This window comes from Macrotis lagotis, chromosome 1 (genome assembly GCF_037893015.1).
Source record: "Macrotis lagotis isolate mMagLag1 chromosome 1, bilby.v1.9.chrom.fasta, whole genome shotgun sequence".
NCBI lineage: Eukaryota > Metazoa > Chordata > Mammalia > Peramelemorphia > Peramelidae > Macrotis > Macrotis lagotis.
The window spans coordinates 140,792,770-140,807,138 of record NC_133658.1 but is presented as its reverse complement, the minus strand read 5'-3'; the positions used below and the strand labels follow the sequence as shown (position 1 = coordinate 140,807,138).

General features: G+C 37.5%; 1 protein-coding gene across 8 annotated transcripts in view; it reads right to left on the bottom strand.

The window, feature by feature from the left end:
* TACC1 (transforming acidic coiled-coil containing protein 1) overlaps positions 1-14,369 on the bottom strand; it is a 130,800-nt gene that overhangs the window by 39,154 nt on the left and 77,277 nt on the right. The gene's annotated exons all lie outside the window — the stretch shown is intronic.

Genomic DNA, 14,369 nt, shown 5'->3' with positions numbered 1-14,369 from the left:
CACACTGATATATACCCTTCCTTTTTAGTGATGATCTACATAAAAGTTAAATCTCTTTTTTGCTAGGCCTTTTTACTGAGGTAATGTTGCATATTCTGATACAGTATAAAATAAAGGAAATTAAACAGTGACTATAACTAATTCATTTCATCTTTCAGATCAGCATTAACTAAGGAGCAAAATGTAAGCCACAGCTGGGTAAGAAGTCACACTGAACTTTCCACATCCTACAGTATCTTCAAAAAACTTGATTGGGGCAGCTAGGTGGTACAGTGGATAGAGCACTTGGTCCTGGAGTCAGGAGGACAAGAGTTCAAATGTGACCTCAGACACTTACCTAGTTGCATGACCTTGGACAAGTCACTTAACCCCATTGCCTTGCAAAAACAACAAAAAAAAAACTTGATTCCTGAATACTGCTTTCTTTCTTCTCAAATGTTAACTTGGCCATCACAACAGAAGGTATCTTTAAAAGGTTTAAATACCTATCAACTCATTAACTTCTAGGGAGATCTCTTAAATGAATATATAGTCAATTCTCAATTGGGGATAGGTGGGATTGGGGGAAGGGGTGCCCAAAGAAGTATGATATAAATATACTGTGTTGTGAATTTGCAAAGCAACGTATACATGAAATATCTTATTTTGGAAACTCATGCCTTCAATTTGAGAAAAGACCTCTACTCCAAATTCCAGTTACTCTAGTGGTCTCAAAGAGGTTTAAGTCAAACTACAAAGTGAGGACAGATGAACATACCCCTACATTCCATTACTCCTTCCCAAATACTTTAGTCTTAATATTTAGGAAAAGACAGCAATGTAGAATTCATTAAACCAATGCGGAAGAGGAAGGTGGTCAAGTTTCCATTGTCATGACCAACCCAAATTGCAAAGTCTAGTCCCCATCACTGGCACCACTTAACTCCTACCTACAGCTGGAAGCCAGTTCCCATGCAGGATGAATATGAAGACAATACCAGAATTCACTGGTTAACTAGTTCAACATAAAGTTAATCTCACTATAAGGGTCCTTTTTTGACTGTCACAGAATCATTGATTTTAGAGCTGAAAAATGTCTCAGGTTGTCTATTCTACTTTTTCAGTAAGCAAGATTTTGTTTTGTTGCTTATAACTATTCAACTAGAACAAAGAACAGTCATTCATGGTTCAATATCAAATTGGAAACATATATCCATTAGAGTGTTTTAGAAATCCAATAGAGTTCTTAGTTCTGTGCTGTTTTTAACATTTTTTTTTTATCACTTAAAGGTATATTCATCTTTATAAAATATGCAGGGGACACAAAGTTGGGAGGAAGGACTACAGATGATAGTCTCTAAAACAATCTATAGGCCAAAATAGTGATTTAAGTATGAGATAGAATTTTGTTGGATTTAAATATTTTAAACATGAGAGATTAGGAAATTATGGTACCATTAAAAGAAAAAGGGAAGGTCTTAACTGATAAATTTTGCTCAAAGAATATGCATGATCAGGTAGGAAGAAATCCAACCCATCAATAGCCATATGAAAAATTCTACAAAGCCCTTATAGAGAAATGCAAATTAAAAACTTTGGAGATTTCATTTTGTACCCATCAAGACTGACTAAAATTGCTCCAAAATGACAAAACATTGGAGGGACCATAGCAAAACAGGTATGCTAATGCACTGTACTGTTGATGGAAAGTTATAAACTGATTGGTCCAGTTACTCTGCAAAACAATTTAGAACTATGCCTAGTCACTAAATTGTTCATACCTTTAGTCCAACACTATCAATACTAGGTTCATATTCCAAAGAGAGCAAAACAAGAAGGAAGGACATAAATCAACTTTTGTGATGAAAAAGAATTAGAAGGTATCCATCAACTGGGGGAATGGCTGAACAAACTATGGCATAAGAATATACTGGAATACTTTTGTGCTGTAAGAAATAAAGGAGTGAAACTCAGAGAAATCTGGGAAGACCTCTATGAATTTGATAGGAGTAAAATGAGCACATATTTCTAACACTGTAAATTCAAAAAAATTTTGAAAGACCCTGAAACTTGATCAAAATAAAAGACTAATCACAATTTCATGATGAAAATTACCTACCCAGAGAGGTGATGGACTCAGGATTCAGAATGAGACATATACTCTTCTGGACATGGCTAATTTGGAAATTTATTTTTCTGTTTAAATATATTTGGTACAAGGGTTCTTGGTTTTTCTTTTTTTTCCCCACCATGGGGAAAAGGGAAGTATATTTTTATTCACTGAAAATTTTTAAGAAGAAAGGAAGTCTAGAAGAATGCAATCGGGGGAAAAGATGACTTGTATTTTTAACATGTTAAATTGGAGGGCATCCAGACTGAAAATGTTCAATCAGCAGTTAAGAGATGCTAAGCCTGGAGCTCCAGAGAGGTCAGTACCAGTCAGTACAATTAAAAGTCATAGGAATATAAAAAATGAATTCACCAATAATGACTTTGGATTTTGAAAGAGAAGAACTATGGTATAGGGGATAGAAGGATGGTCTTAAGGGTCAGATGATCTGGGTTTTAAGTCCTTTCATACTAGCATCGTGAATCTGTTGGTCACCTAACATCTCAGTGCTCCAGATAACTCCAATTATGAGTTTCTCCCCATATTAAATTCTTTATTTTTTGTAAACACAGATTAAGACAAAAAAAAAAAAACTTAAAATGTTCTGACAGAACATCTCAGCCTTTCTTCTACTACAGGCTATAAACATAGAGTTGAAGACAGAAAAGGCCAATTATTTTAATCTGCTGTTCTATTTAATTTGATCTGGCATTTTAATTGTTAAAAGTATCTCCTCTAACTAATAACTTCACTTACAATACAATTAAAATTCAAGGCCCATAAAGCCAAGAAGAGAAAAAATTTAGATGTGAGGTAGTAAGCTCAAAACTTTTGAAAAACATATTTGCTTTAAGAGGTGGAGAGGGAAAATGAGAGCTTTGGTTTATTTGAATGCAATTGGTAAAAACTGATGGTGAATCTGAGCAAAGAAAATATGATAACAACAACTACTCTGAAACGAAGTGTTACTTTAAGTCTATGGGAAAAGAACTTTTCCTTCAATTAGGTGAAGAGGGACTCTTTTGAGCTCTAATGCTTCCTTTTATACAGGGAGAAAAATTTCATAAAACTTGCTTGTTTCCCTAATCAAACATGTACATCATAACACTTCTTGATGTTTTTTGATAGTCTTGAATCTAGTTTTAAAAGTCAATTATCGGGGGTGGCTAGGTGGCACAGTGGATAGAGCACTGGCCCTGGAGCCAGGAGCACCTGAATTCAAATACAGCCTAGATAGACACTTAATAATTACCTAACTATGTGACCTTGGGCAAGTCACTTAACCCCACTGCCTTGCAAAAAAAAGGTTAATTATCCAAGTGCAGAAGTAAAAAATTCTTGAATTTGAGTTGACTGAAAGCTTTGTAATAAGTCTTCAAATAGGAACTCAATAGGGCTTATAAAGCACTCTTCATAACAATCCTCTGAGGTATAATCTTCTGAGGTGTTAAGTTATTGCTATTACCATTTTACAAATAAGGAAAGTGCCAGGGCTAGGATTTAAGATGAACTTAACTCAGTGGCACAAAAATTAACATAGTCTGAGGTCACATTTAAAGAATTAGCAAACTTGATATGCAAAGTTGGTCCCGGAAAAAAAATCTCAAAAACTACATCTCTCTTTTTTCTTAATTAATAATAATGGGCAACACTTGAATATATCTGTTGGACTTGATTTATTTACTGTTTAGTTCAAATGAACTGGTTTTTTAAATCATGTTTTTATGGAATGGCTGGAAGAGGAAGAAATATAATAGTAAATTTTGTGATGTAAAAATGAATGTTATCAATATTTTTTTAAAATGAGAAAAGAAGAATTGATATTCAGAAGGGAAGTAAGCATTACACTACATTCTGCTGATTAGACGACAACACTGCTGGAGTATTAATGTTGTTTGTCCTTTGTTCCCAAAGAATACTATGATATCAGGGAGGTGTTATCATGACTTGTAAGTGACTTGAAGTGAGGAGAATGCTCTACAAAGTTACTGGTCTCACTTTCTCCATCTGGGTGCAGTGGTCACATATGGATCAAGAAGACTGGAGGTGGTCCTAGATGTAGTGGGAGACCTTGGTTAGCCAGAGGGTAAAACAAGGATCAGTGGGTAGAAATCACAAGTCCAAATCTTTCTAACAATCAGTTGTACAAAAATAGAATGTGCTGCTTTAGGGGGTGTTGGGAGTTATTTATCAATGGAAGTGTTCATAAACAGACTGAAGACCCATTTGTTAGGGATGTTGGAGAGAAGTCTGACGTAAGAGTGGGAGATTGGCTCAGATAATTTCCCTTTGGCTTTAAGATGTAACAATGAAATTAATAATAATTTATATAAAATTTTTAAGTATACAAAGGGTTTTTCCATAGAATTTGTAAAGCAACTTGCCCAAGGTTATGCACTATTGATAATGACAAAGATTAGATATTTGTTGTTCAATCATTTCAGACTCTTCAAGATCACTTGGAGTTATCTTAACAAAGATACTGGAGTAGTTTGTCATTTCTTTCTCCAGCTCATTTTACAGATCAGGAATCTCAGATTGAAGTGAGCTGTCCAGGATCACACAACTATTAAATTTCTGGGGTTGGATTTGAATTTATGAAGATGAGTCTTCCTGATTCCAAGCCCAATGTCTTATCCACTTTAATCCACTCTGTCCAATCTCATTACCAATATCTTCTTTGTAGTCCTATACTTATCTTGAACTATGTTCATAAGAAATGTAATTTGAAAAAGACAAGAAGAGAAGGTTTCTAATAATAATGTTTGTCCTTAATTTTCGAAGACCACCATGACATCAGAGAGGTGATGTCATGACAAGCACAGGAATTGGATTTGAGTGAGGGGGTGCTGTGCTAAGTTCACCAACCTCACTTTCTCCTCCCAAGTCATCAGGGTCCAATGACCAGATATGAATCAGGAAATGAGCTGAAGACAAAGCCATCAGGGTTAAGGAACTTGTCCCAGGGTTATACAGCTATAAGTTGAGTGTCTGAGGTCAGTTCCAACTCTAGTCCTCCTGATTCCAAGGTCAGTGCTCTATCCACTGTGCCACCAAGCTGCCTGAATGGCACTTCTCCCAACCCGTTTCTTTGTACAAGTAGAGGGAGAAGAAGCTAATGGCATGGAACTACATGGCCAGACTTTTTAAATGTGATGGTTCAATTTCTTTTTCCTCCTCTTTTTTTATACATGATGGAAGGGGGGGGAGGAAATGTGAATGGTAGAAAAAAACAAGCAATCAAAAGCCTCCAGGCAATTCACTCCCTTAGAAGAAGTTCAATGCAGGGTCATGATGTAGTTGGCAATCTGACTCAATTTCAATAAACCTAGGAGTTTTTTGGGGGTAAAATAATTAGATTCTGTTTGACCATTATAGTCCAGGGAATGTTATAAATATGCAAATGGCCCTTGACAGAAAAAAAAGATTCCTCAACCCTAGCTTAAAAGATAGTAGATTTAGAGATAGGGGTGAATTTAGAAATTATCCAGTCTAATCCCCTTGTTTTATAGATGAGAAAAAGAGGCCCAGAGAGGTGGAGAAACTTGCAGAAGGGAGAAGTACCTTTAATAAAAGCAACAAAAAATGGCTGGTTGTCAAGATTTCTCAAAGTAAAAACTCTATGAGAGAATTTGTGGACTCTCATTCCCCTTAAACCCAGCCTATTCCCAAACTTTCCCCATTTTTGTTAAGGGTGTCATCACACTTTCAATCACCTGACTCATCCTGGACCTTTCTTGTCTCCCAAGTTTTAAGATTTCATCAACTCATCTTGACCATTTTGATAGTCCAAAAATTAGTTTCCTTGTTTCCAGTCTCTTCCCCTCTCTTGCCATTTCCCATTCACATGCTGCCAAAATAACCTTCCTCCCTAAGTGAGAGTCAATAGCAGTTCAGTTCCCTATTTCCTTTAAGGATAAAATACAAATTTTCTGGTTTGGCATTTGGAATTCAGACTTATTTCATACTATTTACACCCTACTCTCCATTTCTATTAAATTGGCTTCCTTGCTCTGCTAAGATGGCAGGTCAGCTCTTAGCTGTTCTTCTCATTTTTTTTCCTCTTAAAATCTTTAGCTCCGGGGCGGCTAGGTGGCGCAGTGGATAAAGCACAGGCCCTGGAGTCAGGGAGTACCTGGGTTCAAATCTGGTCTCAGACACTTAGTAATTGCCTAGCTGTGTGGCCTTGGGCAAGCCACTTAACCCCATTTGCCTTCCAAAAACCTAAAAAACAAACAAACAAAAAAAAAACCACACACACAAAAAAATCTTTAGCTCCCTTGAAGACTCTGCTAAGGTAGCACACTTCCACTGAAAAATTGTTCCTGTTCCTTCAGTTGTCAGGGCAATGTCCTCCTCAAATTATCCTCTCCACCCAGGAGAATGTAAACTCCTTGCAGACAGCCTTGCACATGTTACATGTTAACAGTGTTTGTTTCTTCCAGTGATCCTGAACTTTTCCCCCTTGGTATCTATATTACATGCCTGGCACATAATAAATTAATAAGCATTTAATAAAGGTTTGTTGACTTGAAGAAAATAAGTGAATTCCATCCTAGATTATGATAAGAGATCAGATAAAGTCCTGAATGCTGAAATGGGGAGGGAAAGCATGAAGAGGCTGAGTTAAGGATAGGAGGAAGGGAGAGAGGCTAAGTTCTGCCCTTTTCTTAGGGGATTCGGCTCTCTAGGAGCTTTCCTAATTCCCAATTAACACCCTAGTGTTTATATCAAGCCCAGAAAGATAAAGAATTCTGATAAACACTTGATCATCAATTGTCCTTTATTAACCAGTTCTACTGGACCAAGAACTGGACAATAATTCCTGATTTCAAGGGCCTACAATTCTACATTGGGAACACTTCCAGGAATAAACAAAGGCAAAATCTTTACAAAGTGAGCACACCATTTTGGAAATGGGAGGAGAGACACATTAGCAACTGAGAGATTAACGTCCTCAGATCTGAGATGGCCCCTGTCTTGTTGCTTTACAGAAAGCCTCAATTTCTAAGAGGTTAAGGTAAAGAGGGAAGATATTTCAGGTTGAAGAGAAAAAAGAAGTACAAATAACACTCTCCTGATGCTACTACCAAATTAATTAGTCATCTCTTCTTTATGCCCAGGTCACTACATACTTAGCCAGTCATTTCTATTACCTATTATTTCATTACTATTATAAAACAATAGTACATTGTTAAAGATGCCAGCATAATATATTAACAGCTGACATTTGTATATTTTATTTTTCATAAAACATTTCATATACATATATTATCTGACATAAACAATGCTGAGTAAGATTCCCTTGACTACAGTGGGAGGGTTTTCTGAACAGACTGGATAATAACAAAAATAAGAATTTGTAGGCCTTCAAGTTTGGAAAGTAACTTACAAATATCTCATCTATTTTTAAACTTGGTGCTAGGATCAGTCTCATTTTATACACTGTCTGACCAGAAGACTGACTTCTATTTCTTTTACTTCGTCTGATTCCATCACCACATGAATTATCTCTTGCCTCTTCTCCTTCTAGCAGGTCCCAAGCAAGTCTGGGCAGATTGTTCTCATAGAAGGTTTCTGACCCTCCAAACAGGTTGTTCTACCACCTGAGGCACCTACAATTTTAAATCTTTTCAACTATGATCTGACCTTAGGCATCTGGGTTTGATTTCCACAGCTGTCTTAGTTAATGGTCTTAATTAAATTCAAATTCACTAGATTCTCCTTTCCCATCTCACTTATCCCTTTGTTGGCAGCAACCTTTTTCTCCCTCCCACATTCCTGGTATTCAACCACTCACATCAGGTGTGACCTTACAGTTAGCTCTACTTTGGTCAATTTATATTTCTAGAGCACTTCATGATTTCCTCCTGATAATCTCCATGAGGGCGGCTAGGTGTTCGTAGTGGATAAAGCACTGGCCCTGGAGTCAGGAGTACCTGGGTTCAAATCCGGTCTCAGACACTTAATAATTACCTAGCTGTGTGGCCTTGGGCAAGCCGCTTAACCCCCACTTGCCTTGCAAAAACCTAAAAAAAAAAATAAACAAACAAACAAAAAAGAATTGCCATGAGGTAGGCAGTGCAAATATCATTATGCCAACCATACAGATGATGAAATTGAGGTTCTAGGTCACTGGGAAACAGTTGGGGAAGAGGAGAGATTATACCTTTTCCTAATGAGACAATCCATACCCTGAATTGGCAGCTAGGTGATAAAGTTGATAAAGTGCAGGACCTAGGGTCAGGAAGACCTAAATTTTAAAATGGGACCTCTGACACTAGCTGTGTGATCCTGGACAAGTCACTTAACTTCTGTTTATCTCAAGTTTCCTTGACTATAAAATGAGGATGATGATAACAGTAACAACTGCTTCTCAGGATTGCTGTAAGGATAAATGAGAAAAATTTTTGTAAAGTGATTGCAAATCTTATATAGAGATCCATACATACACACACACACATATATATAGATATGTACTCATATATGTATATATATGAATACACACTACACACATTTATAAGAAATAACTGATAAAGAACACAAAAGAAATCAATGAAAGTTTTGAAAAATCTATTTCCAGAAATTCTCCCTTATATCCCTAAGAAATCTCCAATTCTTTCTTGCTATCATCTATCCTACAACAAGCTCTTTTTCTCACCAATTCCCAATTTTAAACCTCCCTTTTCCTATCACCTTCTGAAAGAGAAATTGTGATTGTTGAGAAGTTCACACCCCAGAAAACTGAACTGCCAGAAGAGAGAAATCACCAATCCTAAAGGCAGTCCTGTCTATACCTAAATTCAGCCTTTGAACTACTGATCTGAGAGGGATCTAGCAATGTTGCCACATCTCCTCTGCCTTATTTCTTCTTTCTTCCCTGAGACAAGTCCTTTCCTTTCTTTAAATTGGCACTAATCCTCACAATTACACAAATCAAGGAGATACTCTGGAAGTATACCATGAAAATCCCCATGCTGTAGGGGACTGCCTTACACTTAAAAGAGAACTTTATAGGCATGACCAAGGAGCCATTGGGGAGTGGGGGGCAGGGGAAATGGGAATGGAAGAACTGTTTAATCTTGGGGAGAGCCCCCATAGATGAAGACGATAAAAATGGTCATTACCAGGAAAAAGTTATATGACCCTCCAAAGAAAATCTCAAGCAGACAGTAAATGAGGTCAAAGCCCCAAATAATCTTTCAAATGTACAAGCCCTCCTTGTATTCCCATGAAATGAGGGTGGGGATACATGAAATCAATTTAAAATTTCTCCCCCAAAAATCTGGGACACTAATGCATTATTGATGGAGCTATGAACTCATGCAACCTTTCTGGAAAGCAATCTGGAATTATGCCCAAAGGGCAATGAAAATGTGCATACCCCTTGGTCCATCAATACTATATACCCTGAAGAGATCATGAAAAAGGATAAAAACATCACTTGTACAAAAATATTCATAGCAGCTCTGTTGACAAAGAATTGGAAATTGAGGGAATCAATTGGGGAATGGCTGAACAAACTGTGGTATATGTATTTTATGGAACACTATTGTTCTATTAGAAACCAGGAGGAATGGGAATTCAGAAGCCTGGAAGGATTTGCATGAACTGATGCTGAGTGAGATGAACAGAACCAGAAGAACATTGTACACCCTAACAGCAACATGGGGGTGATGATCAACCTTGATGGACTTGATCATCCCTTCAGCGCAACAACTAGGGACAATTTTGGGCTATCTGCAATGGAGAATACCATCTGTATCCAAAGAATGAATTGTGGAGTTTAACAAAGACCAGAGACTATTACCTTTATTTTTTTTTTGTTTTAAAAAGGTATTTTATTATGAATTTTGCTCTCTTGTATTTTTTTCCTTTAAGGATATGATTTATCTCAACAGATTCAATTTTGATCAGTGTATAGAATGGAAACAATGTAAAGACTATTAGACTGTCTTCTGTGGGGGATGGGGGAGGGAATCGAGATTGGGGAAAAAATTGTAAAACTCAAAAAATTCCCAGACAAAACCAAATACAAATAAATAAATAAATGAAATCTCCACCCCACCCACCCTCCAGAACTTCATTCTATCTTTCAGTGTCAAAGAAGGGCAAAAATCTCCTAGCAATACAAGAGAAATGGGAATTGTTGGGAGGTTGTTTTTTTTTTAATAATAGGTATTTAAACTAATCAAAGCTTACCTTTGATTCTGACCAAAGCAATAACTGGGATTGGTAACCTGGACTTTGCGGCAGGATGCAAAATTTAGAAGGTTCTGTGATTACCTGTCATTCATCAATAGGTAGAAATAAATGGGATTTGTACCTCATTTATAAGAATTAAAAAGACACACACCCACACCCACACCCCATACACCCATATTCTCTCTAATTCCTTTAAAAGTTAATTTTTGAATGTTTTATGTTGCTGGTCCCAGGTTCAAAAATGTTAAGTGAAAGCTTTGACACTCACTTTTAAGTTTCTATGACAAAAATGGGGATGGGTATTCTTAACGTCCTTTCTAGCACAACAAGGAATCTATGTTTTCCTCCCAGCATAAAGAATTTTTATTTTGCAATGTGCTTTATATAGTATTTTCAGTGTGTCATTCTTTAACTACTGAGGGAGGTGTTAGGTCTCACATTCAGATCCATTTTGGGTTTTTCAGTTTTTTGTATAGAAGCCAACAACATACTTAAATAAGTACTGTATGGAGAAGGACATGTGGCTAAATGACATCACGTTTGTTTTCTCTCTTAATAAGAATGGACAATCATAATAGCCACATCAGCTACATCTATTAATCTTCAGACCCAAAATAATTTCATTTCGTCCTTCTATAAAATGAGGGTGTAAGATGACAAAGATTATATAATTTCTCCAAAGGAATAGAATTAAATCATTCTCAATTCTTGCCCACTATTCATCATATCCTATCTTTACTTCTGAAATTTCTAAGAAGCCCAAAATACAGAAGCTACGATTCCTTCAGGTTTCTAAGACTGGGAAGGATAGGAAGTGGAAAAGTCAGTAAGACCTAGGAATTAAATCAGAAAACTTAAGCAAATAAAAACAAAACCAGAATTGGAAGGGATCTCAGAAAACATTACCTTTACTGGAAGAAGGAATCCTGTCTACAATATCCCTGGTCAAGTGGTCGCCCAGTCATTGCTAGCTCCCTCCCTCCTCTCCTTTTATTTATTAGGATTTTTTTTTCTTATGTCGACATCAAATGTTCTCTTTTCTGACCTTAGTATACCCAATTTCTCTTCCTACAGGATCTCAGAGGTAGCTAGGTGCCACAGTAGACACATAATTGGATCTGAAGACAGAAAAATAGGACCCTGAGCAAGAAAGACATTTAATCTGTCTGCAGCTTAATCATTTGAAAACTGAGAATAATAACCTCCCCAAGGTTGCTGTGAGGATAAAACAAGATAATATTTATATTAGTTCCTTGCAAACCTTAAGGCATTTATTATTAAATTACTAATATTATATATTATGTAATCATTATCAAACACCTTGAGGTAATTATTATTGGTCTTATTTTTTGGAACTGCTCTATTTTGTCTACAATGTCCTTCCTCAAAAGAAGGCTTCCCTTTTGGACCTGCCTCACCCCCACCCCCCCTTCTTGCTACCCTTCATTGTACAGTTTCTCCCCATTACAATGTCTTCATTTGCCTCAGTTTCCTTATGTGATATAAGTAAGTTCCTTGAGGACAGAAGTTCAATAAACTTGTTCCCATTACCTCTAAGAACAAATTTAAATTGCTGGTTGGCATCTAAAACCTTTTACAACCTGGTCCTTGGACTCTCACAACTCTGTGACATGGCCCATTTGTTTTGGTCCATCTCTTGTCTTTGCAATGGAATTCTCCTATGCCTGGAATATTCTTCCCCCTTACTCCTACCTTCTAGATTCAGCTCTAAAACGCAGCTGGAAGTTCCCCAATCCCATCTCTAGAGGAGGCCTTTCCTGGTTGTCTCTCCCCCAACCCATCTGCTGCCATTACTAAATCCTTCCCTTGGAGATTACCTGTCACCTACTCTCTCTAGATCTTGAATGCAGTTATTTTGTCTCCCCAGTGAGAATGTGAAGTCCTTGGTGGAAGGGTCATATTTTCCCCTTTCCTTGGGTCCTCAGTATTGAGGACAATGCCTGGCAGAGTAAACATTTAGTAAATGTTTTATCAACTGACTAACTGACCTCTGAAGTACCTCCCTTTTAGCTCTAAATCTTATGATAAAATCAGTAGCTTAGTTGGAGTGGCACAGCTGGAATGGACAGGAGATACCAACCTGGGGAGGGCCATTCTCCAAACTGCAGGCCAGCTCCAGGTAGAATTTGTAGGGTGGTGGCTGCATAGCTTACATTTCCCAGGGAACATGCACTTTAGAGAGCTTACCTCATTCCAGAAAACAGAGTTTCTGACTGGTGCATGGGGGCGGAAGTGAATCAGAATAGACAAAAATCATTTCTGAAGCATTCCAGTATTTTATGTAAATTCTTCTAAAAAGATGCTCCAGACGTCACAGCAGTGAAAAAATTTAGGCACAACAGAGATATTAGCCTGTTGCAAACAAGTCTGTAAAAAATCCCAAAATAATCTTCCCCAGGTTCCTTTTAGCTAATAATATCAGCTTCCTAGAGTATATACATGAGGATCCAGCAGGTAAACCAAAGGAATACAGAGCACTATCTATCTGGCAGGATTGGAGGTCTTGAATGGTATTCCAAAGAATGATTCTGGTCCCTAAATATATAATCTCAGAAAACTGAATTCTAAAACAGAAAGAGGAAACAATGCTGAATTTTTGGAGGTAAAGGACCTGGTCAAACACCCCCCCACACCCCAAGCAGCTTTTTTTTTTTAAGTTTTTGCAAGGCAATAGGATTAAGGGGATTGCCCAAGGCCTCACAGCTAGGTAATTATTAAGTGTCTGAGACCACATTTGAACTCAGGTACTCGACTCCAGGGCAGTGCTCCATCCACTGCGCCACCTAGCTGCCATTCCCCAGCAGCTTTTAATAGTTCTTTTCACTTAATCTCTTTGGGACTTTCAAATTTCCTCATCTATAAAATTATAAAACAAAGGGACTAGACTAGATGGCCTCTCCTGTCTTTTTCCTCCTCTCTGTGACCCTAAGATGAATTTGGGAAACTTAAGATAAGAGGAGGTTGGAGAATGAAGGAAGCCCATTAAAAAATAAGACTTCAGGCTGGTGCTCTGGGCTACTCTGCTTCCAAGAAAACAGAACTACCTTTAGGAAGCCCAAAATTATACCAATCAGGAGATCAGGGAATCTAAAGTCAGAAGAACCTACTCCTGAACCTACCCCAATAGCTCTCCCACAAGAAGCCAAATGCACTCACATTAATTATGGATGGAAATTTCTCCTCCTTAACAAAAGAATGAATGTAAAGCCAACCAGTAAGGTTTGGTGCTGTTTGGATGATTTTATTATTAAGCTTAAAGTTCCAAAAAGGAGAGAAATATCTAGCTAGCAATTTAGAATTTAGCAATGTTCAATCTTACTGCCCACCCTTTGGCATAATTCCAAATTGTTCTCCAGTAAGGTTGGATGAGTTCACAATTCCACCTACAAATGCATTAGTGTCCTAGGGAGATCTTTGTGGGAGTCTCCCTGACCTTGAGCCCTGGGACTGAAAACCTGGGTTCCTTTTATAGGTAAAGCCTTCAAGGATCCAGAGTCTCTTTCATGCCAGGAGCAGGTAAGGTAGGATGTTAATTAGTGGAAACTTCTCAGGGTAAGGCTGGGCCCACCCACAGGTTCCAGAGACACATCTATTCCCCTGAAATATTTCTCCTAAGGGAGAGATCCTCCTTTCTTACCCCTCTCTTCCCCTTTCAAACTTTATATGGGTTGTTAGTGATTCTTGTATTTAGAGGCAATTATTTCTAATGACATGGACAAGTTTGAACTACATAAGCTAAAAGGCTTGTGAAGGTTATCTTCCTTCTTTCAGTTCCATTTGCATACCAACCCTTCCCCACTAGAATGAAAATTCTTTGAGGCAGGCCCAGAACTTTTTTTTTGATTGCTTTGACCAAGCCAAATCAAAAGATATCTTTTAAAAGGGAAAAGCCACAAGTACAAGAATATTCATAGCAGCTCTTTTAGTAGTGGCAAAGAATTGGAAATTGAGAAAATGCCCATCAATTGGAGAATGAGTGAACAAGTAATGGTATATGAATGTGATGGAATCCTATTGTTCTGTAAGAAATCAAGAGCTGCCTGTTTTTAGCAGG